Source organism: Pundamilia nyererei, unplaced genomic scaffold (assembly GCF_000239375.1).
Source record: "Pundamilia nyererei isolate P.nyererei 1_Seehausen unplaced genomic scaffold, PunNye1.0 scaffold00172, whole genome shotgun sequence".
Classification (NCBI taxonomy): Eukaryota; Metazoa; Chordata; class Actinopteri; order Cichliformes; family Cichlidae; genus Pundamilia; species Pundamilia nyererei.
The window spans coordinates 954,556-962,925 of NW_005187573.1; positions in this window are offsets into that span (position 1 = coordinate 954,556).

Here is an 8,370-nt window from a genome sequence, read left to right on the forward strand (position 1 = left end):
CTCTCCTCTCCTCTCCTCTCCTCTCCTCTCCCCAATCATCAATCTCAAGACTGGCCCAGTCAATGGCAGCTCCATTGATAGGGTAATCCTGGACTGATTAATGACCCAATAATCAGAGGGATCCTCAGATCAATCATGCCCCTGATCAATAACCCCCAGTCACGGCGATCATTAGCCTGCTAGAGTGCATCCTCCATTAGACCCACTGACCAAAACAAAGGAACAAGATATATGGAGTGGAGGATGGTGGAGGAAGAGAGGAGGTTTATATGAGGTGATAAGGAAACTGAGCTGTTTTCTGAGCTGGTAGAGGGAGTATATGAAAGTGAATTATCTTGTTTAGATTTGCACGTTTCAGCCAGGAGACAGAGGGACTAAAGAATACGTGACATACTGGCACTGCGGCAGCAGTGTGAGGGAAGTAAAAATCCTTCTGTAGTGCAAGTGTGCAGCCAGAATGTGTTTGGTTGTGGTTGTATTTCTTGCTGTGCGTGCAAAAGTGTGTATCAATCCATACTAGGCTGTGTGTGTGTGTGTGTGTGTGTGTGTGTGTGACAGCAGGGTGTGATGGTCTCTGATTTATGGGCTATATCCCTCAGTGCCAGCTCTCTGTCTGCTTGAGCATGGAGGATGAATGGACCTCTGTCAGCTTGGCCAGATCCCACCAACCCCTCTCTCACCTTCTTCCCCTTCCCCTCTGTCCCTCCCTTTTTCCTCTCACCACCCTCTCTCCACCCTATCAAAATAGCATTTTGCAATTAGCCACCAACAAACTTAGAGCAACTGTTTACTTGTTTCTATAAATGTTCTCTCTGACATCTGGCAACATAACTGATATGGGTAAATAAGCTGACACTTAGCAGGCCTTGAGAAATCCATGCCTATTAGAACAAGCCCGTCTTTTGTTAGCAGCTGGATTGGGATGTTCCAGATAAGGGAAAATTTTGGGACAACATTATAAAGGAACCAGTTTTTGATGAAAACATCTAATTTAGTGTAACTTGGTTTTTGGTTTTGGCCACCTATCTTGTTTTCTGTCTGTAATTGTAGCACTGCCATTACCAAGTAAATTACATGTGCTGTACTGAAGAAGACACATGAAGCATGAAACATGCTGGTTAGATGATCTACCAGGTTTTAAATCAACCTGCATGTTAGGTGAACTCGAACCCAACACTCAGTGTCCCAAAGCTGTTTATTGAGTTGATCAGTTTTTGTTAAAATGCCCATTCCTAATGCATGACTCCATAAACACGACACAAACATGACCTGCTGCCTGACAAACATGCGACTTACTCCTCCACCACCGACCCTCTCCAACTGCCCAATGCTGAGTTCAATGCAGTTTAAATCAGCATTATCTCCAAGCATCTAATTCAGCCCTGGATGAGAAGACGAGGAGGAAAAATGCATATCAAAGGTGGTAGATTAGGAGCAAGAGGAGGAGGAGGAGGACAAGACAAGCGCAATCAAGAATGGCGACTTCAGATGAATTTTGAGCAACTGTGATAGACCGTGTTCCCATTTACTGAATTACAATGAGCAAATCAGAATAAGGGGGAGAGAATTAGAAAGTTACAAAAGAGAACAGGCAGCTGAGTTACTCGTCCAGCAGTAAGAGGCTCTTAATGTTGCCACAGTACTTAAAATAAGTGGCATGAAATACAGAGTTGTTAAAATAATGTCAAACTTGGAACGAATTAACTGTGTCAGCCTTTCCACCATTGACCATTACCTCCTACTTAATACTGTCCTGAGCCAGCACGTTACATACATGACATGCTCGCAAAAAGACAGCGTTTATTAACAACTCACACTAGTGCTGCGCGATTGATTCAGGTCCAAACAAATACAAATACCAGTATCGTCACCTACAACGGGAGCTTATTTAGGGGACAGCAGTGTGTCATGATTTATGCGATTATGAACACAATAAATCATTTTAATTGCACAATTTTCTACTTTGAACATACTTAGTTAACACAACAAAACACACCATTCAGCTTTTCGTGTATTATGTATTCTGAAACTTTACTGTATAACGTACTGGCTTTGGTCAAATCCTGACCCCGAAAGCTGGATTGGATGACGACTGCTTCAGTTTAGCTGCCTGTTGTTTAGTTCACTGTAGTTAGCAGTAGCGCTCCAGCTGCTAGTGGGAGTGTTAACACAGAAGGTAGGAAGCTAACAGCAAACCAGCAGTGTGGAGGGATTTCACTCAAGTCACACCAACAAGGTTTATTTGTATGTTTGCAACAGCTTTTAATTTATTTGCAAAGTAAACTCAACAAAAATGTTTTTGCCAACTCCATCAATATTATTTCACATTCTCTCTCTCATCCCCTTCATACACAGCGTTTGTGTGTTTGTGCGAGGAGCAGCAAACACTTGGACTAAGAGCAAAGGAGAATCTGTATCAGACAAAATCAAATACTGTATATACAAAGTACAATACTATTCAAAGTTTATACTGCCCAGAGATTGAGCTGGCTTAGCGGTGGTCTCAGAGTGCCTCCTGTTTAAAACTGGTGTTGGATTGATGCTGGGTATCGGGAGAAAACTTAAGCTGAGGTATTAATCCTCCAACTTAGATGTAACTAAAGACATGGCAAAAAAAAGAAGAATATAAGAGTATGTACAGTACGTGTGTTACTGAAGGTGTGCCTGAAATAAACTATGACAGTTGTCTTATATTGAAGGTACTCGTGCGCGCTTTTGCTTATGTCAGCATGCGGATGCTTTGTGTGGCGTATCTGCATACATTTGTATATTATGCGTGTATCCATATGGGAATGTGTTTGTCGGTTTGTGTTGGTATGCGTGCGTGTGCCACGGCTCACTGATGTGGCAGCCTGCTGTGTGTACTCATCTATGTGTAATGAATGCTTATGAGGGTAAACAGATGGTGTGTTAACATGGTAAAATATGATCTGCTGCCAGACAATATGGTGGCACGCTGGTGTTTACAACACACACATTACACCCTGGGACAGCAGAGCAGCTTTAAAGCAGCCTGGCTTTTCTCAACTCATCCGAGTGGAATAAAAATGCCTTCCACGTTCTTACACCTGAGTTGACTTTTGTGACAGTGAATTCTCATTTTCTGAAATCATTGTGTAATTTGCCAGTACATTTGAGATGTTACAGTACAATTTACAGCTTCCCTAAGGTATGACACACAGTACATGTAGGCTTATCTTGATTTTAGGGCTTTATAATGCCTTAACCAACAGTAATTTTGCAGTAGGCACAGCAGAGTACGATAAGATAAGATGCTTTTATTGTTACTATATATAGTGATACAGTAAAATTACAGGTGCTCCTCCATGGCATAAACACACTCACATTACACACCCGTAGATACACACAATCATAATAGTAAAAAATCCATAAAAGATAGGAATTAGTGTGCAGTCATGTTCCACAGGGATGATGGGTAAAACTTACATTATGAGTTTTAAAAACAATGATAGTCAAACTGTCTGTTTGTCTTTCTGGGTTCATCTTTACGAGTATTGTCTTTCACATTAAAAGTGGCCCCTTTGATCCTTTGTTAACTGAAAAATATTAAGCTTGGATGAGTTTTTAAGCTTAGTTTGGTCGAAGTAATGCTCTTTTAAACTCCATCAATCACAAAGTACAGATCTCATAAACACTGAAACCTGTCAGCATGATTTGATTTATGGTTTGTTTTGTGAAGACATATTTTTTTTGTGTGGATGGTTTAAATGAAGACACTGAGTTGTCAAAACAACGTTTCTGTCAAAAGAAATAGAGGATTTTCTTTCCTTTTTTAAAACCCCCGGCCAGAATTCTGTCTCAGTGTAAGTTACCGTGATGGGCAATGTGCTCACATATGACCACAAAGCTTTCTGTCAACACCTGAACAAACTTAAATTGTCACGTGGTCCCTGTGCCTCACACTCATTTGTATTAGGTGGGCTGGGTTGAAGAAATAAGATGTCACAAGTTTTTAGGACTTTTGTTTACTTGGATTCCAGCAATAAACCAAAAAGCAGTTTGTGCAAAGTGAGATTTGATTTCTGAGTATCTCACTAAGAAGTCCAGGAATCTCTATATCCATTTGTTCTGTGACTTTCAATCTTCATCTACGGTACACACACAGCGGGTGTATTGTATAGATACTCCAAGATGGTAAGTGTTGCTTTTGTCATTCAGATGAGTGATCTTCTTTGTCTTGGGTTAGGGTTTACTTTTGTTGCTCGCTAACAAATAGATTTGCAACCTCAAAGTTTATTTTACACTCCTTCATGATCACCATGAGGTTATATAACATGTTCTATAGAAGCACATTTAGGAAATTTTGGAAAAGCTAGCACACAGGCCTAGAAATTAATTGGTGAATCCAGCAACCTCCAAAATGTGTATTCTACGACAATGATGAGTGAGCTGACGGCTGTCACGGGGTGAATTTGGTTGCAAAGGGGGGGCTGCACTAAAATCTCCTTTTCATTGCTTTGTTTGTCTGCAGATTGCCGTACAGTACTCATATATAGTTTGCATGGAATAGTAAATGGCTGGTACTTGTACAGCACTTTTCAACTCTGAGCATTCAAAAATTTGAGAATGTTCGCTTCAAAATAAAAGCGCTGTTACCTTTTCTAGTCACACGTTACCAAAAATGCAACTTTTACTTTGAAGGTAAACATTTCTAGTTTTTATGCGGCAGTGACATAAAGACTACAGTTACATTCATTTTCATCCATATCAGGTCTACATATCTTCATAACTGTTACCTAGATTGCTCCTGAGTGATGACATTTGTCCCTAAAATGACTTCATCTACCACTGCAGCAGATGTTACACTAGTTTTTGACCCTTAACCTACAGTAGAAATGACAAACTTTATGCAGCGAGTCCCTCCAGCTGCTGCTCGACTTAAAAATGTCTCTTTTTTGTGATCTTTATTGATTATGCATTCATTACTTTTGTGAAGTTGGCAACCTAAAAGCTAACCTCCCACCTTCCACCCGCACAAAAACACACTCTACTTTCTTTGACCTCGCGACCCAGCTGTCCGTGATGAATGATGACAGAGGTGTGACAGAAGCAGCCAGGCTAAAGAGTGATGAACAAACCACAGGAGGAGCCACATATATCACTCACACACACACTCACACATACACACAAACAGCTAATGACAGATGGTTCTGCCCACTCCCTTGTCTCTTGTGTGCTTTGCTAGCTCAATAACATTCCCACCATTATTGGTGCAGCCTGTAATCAGTTTGCTGTCGCCGTACATTAACGGAGGGCAGTAAATGTTAATGGCAGACAGGAGGGTTGATTTTAACTTTGCGTGTTTGTGATGGTGGTTTATGGTCAAAAGCACTTTATTGTTTAGGATCAAACTGTCTTTTGGGTTCACAGCAGCACAGTGATTTAGGAAGAACAGGGAAGCCAGTAACATGACTCATCTCAGTACAATCAGCTCTTTCAATTGTGGATGAATAATTCATATCATTTCTTTAAAATTCATTAAACCAATTCTACATTTGACATTACAGATAAAGGGACACCACACTACTCAAAAAAGTAATACATGGTATTATTCATTCACTACCTGTGGAATGTATGTTGTTAAACTATCTGTTACATTAATCCTCATATGCCTTAGACACATTTACTTACCGGCTAGGACTTTAAACTTCAGTTTAGAGTCTAGGACACTGGCATGAGCCCTTAAACTAACGAGGACACACAAACAATCTTTCAGTGTTTAAACATGAGCACAAACTACTACATCTCCTGATTTTATATGATTCGGGCTGTCAGCGATGATGACTTCGACCTCAGACTGTTAACGTCTGGTTTGTAGTTAGTCGTAGGTAGTCTTCATAGGTTAAAAGAAGGTGACTGGACTTCTTTAAGATGCTTCACCTCTCATCCAAGAGGTTTCTTTAGTTCTAAAACTTAAAGGTGGAGAGTCCCAGGCACTTAAACCACTAGTGGGGGTGGTCCAATACAAGGTCATCATTAACCTTCTATTAATCTTGCTGGATTCTTCACTAGTGCCTTCATGTCACATCTTCAGAGATGCTTGGAATAAGTGAATGTTGGCATCAGTGGATACTTGTTTCTGACCTGGGGATAGTTTTTTCTTTATTCAGTATCAGTAAAAGTCATACTGAGTGGAGTATATATATATATATGTTTTTTTTTACTCTAGCTGGAACAAAGCTCCACCTAAGTGTTCTGATTGTCTGAGGATTGTACTACACCTTCACCCTGTGCAACTCCAGTTTAGCACCACATGCACCCCTGAGAGGCCCGTGGGGCCTTTCAGATGATGATGGGGAGTAAAACTGTTTGTCTTTGAGAGTCGAGATTCCTTTATGTTGCTTTGGTGCCAGAGAGGCAACAGGGGACGGCTGTTTACAGTGATTTAAAACAGAAAAACAGCATGGCTACACAGGCTTGGCTGGGCTGCGCAGGCCTCTACTGACGGATGCCAACCCAAAACTATCGAGGCCTGGATTCTGTCAGCAAACACACTGACAGTGAGAGCTGACAGGGACACACATATCCGCACGAACACACGTATCCACGCACACACACTCTGCTACCACGCAATCTGGACCGATCTCACCCCATGTAGCATTTTACTGTGCAATCATCAAAGCACCATTAAATCAGAAGTGACTGCCAATAAAGGGAGAAAATTGCGCGCAGGGATTACGATGTTTGCATGATAAGGGGTGTGTGCGTGGGGGGGATGTAATCGGGGGCGTCGCAAGATTTATGTAGCATTTACTGTGGAGCAAGTCATAAAGTGTAATTACAGGGGAGCCCAGCAGGCAGACTATCAGGAAGGGAAGGAGACAAGTGATCAAGGCCTATTCATCCACACCGTCGCTCCACTTGTATCTTTTTCTTTTCTCGTAGCTGCTCCAGGCCCATAAATTGCCCTGCAACGAGTCCACACCGCATTGTCAAAGCTTCTTTGGGAAAAAAGGGCTTCGTGTGAGTAACAGTGGTTTGGGTGGACACTGAAACAGACGTCTCAAAAAAGTCAAGGCAGAATGGGAAGAAGCAGAAGACAATGCAAAATTCTGATTATTTAAATTGTTTAAATTTTTTGTAATTGTTCTGTAAAGTCTTGCCCAAAGTTTTATTACTTGTATTACTTATTAATTACTTACTTATCACTTGTACATTTTCATCATGAGCATGCAAAAATTACATTATTTGAACTGATATCCTGTAAAACTGCGCTGTAACTAATTTCTTGTTAAATTATAAAGTACTGTGCTGGCAGCAATAAACTCTTATTCAAGAGTGCACCTACTTTAATGAACAACAGTTAATTACTGATATAACAGTGCGCTGCTGTTTTTAGGACAGAATACTACTCACAGCTGCCTGTTTGCCACCACACTGTTATTTTCATGTTCATACTATAAAGTACAAACAATTCAACCACTGGCAATCTTGTACATCTTTTTTATTTTAAGGTATGATAGCTTGTTGTTAATATCTCTTCTATAAAGTTTTATTTTCAACTTGTTAAACCGCATCCCAGCCTTAAATTACTTTGATTTTGTAAATCAATAGGTGCTCACATGTATCATGTTTATAAATCATTTAACTTATAATGAAACATTTGGTCTTTGTCTGTCTTTTAATACAGTGTTACGCTTATTTTATGCTTGAGCAGGGTTAGCACTTGAAGATAGTCTTCGGCCAGTCATGTGTTTGTTTTCAGGTGGAGCAGCACAAAAACAAATGATACATTTGGTCTGTGGGCTCTTGCTTGTGCTGTTGTTGGTCCTTTAGCCAGCTGTGGAGAAGAACAAAGGGATAAAAAACAGAGCTGAAGTGAAATTGAGAGTTAAAAGCAATTAAAAGTTTGTCTCTGCTGTTAGTGCTGGTCTGTTGCTCTTCTGTGTATTTCACTTGTCAACCTATCAGCATTAGACTGATGCATGCGTCATCCAGTGATGGGCAGTTAGCATTCTGGAGGACTGCACAGGATCACGTTTGCAGTGAGTGAAAACAGCTCTGTTTGCTCCCCACATGAAAATGCATAGCCACACATTTGCAGGAATATAAAATTATATTTTAATTATTTTTACTCATCCAGATGAGTCCAGGAAACTTTGCATTGTGGTACAGGAAACAGCTGTCATGGGATCATGAAGGCACGTCATTGGTCGTTGTTTTAGGAAGTGCTTGAGTTTTCAATATCACTCGATCATGGTCGTGGTCAGTGTTGGTCAAGTGACTTGAAAAAAGTAATCAGTAACTAATTACTGATTACTTCCCCCAAAAAGTAATCCTGTTACTTTACTGATTACTTATTTTCAAAAGTAATTAATTACTTAGTTACTTAGTTACTTTTTAAAAACA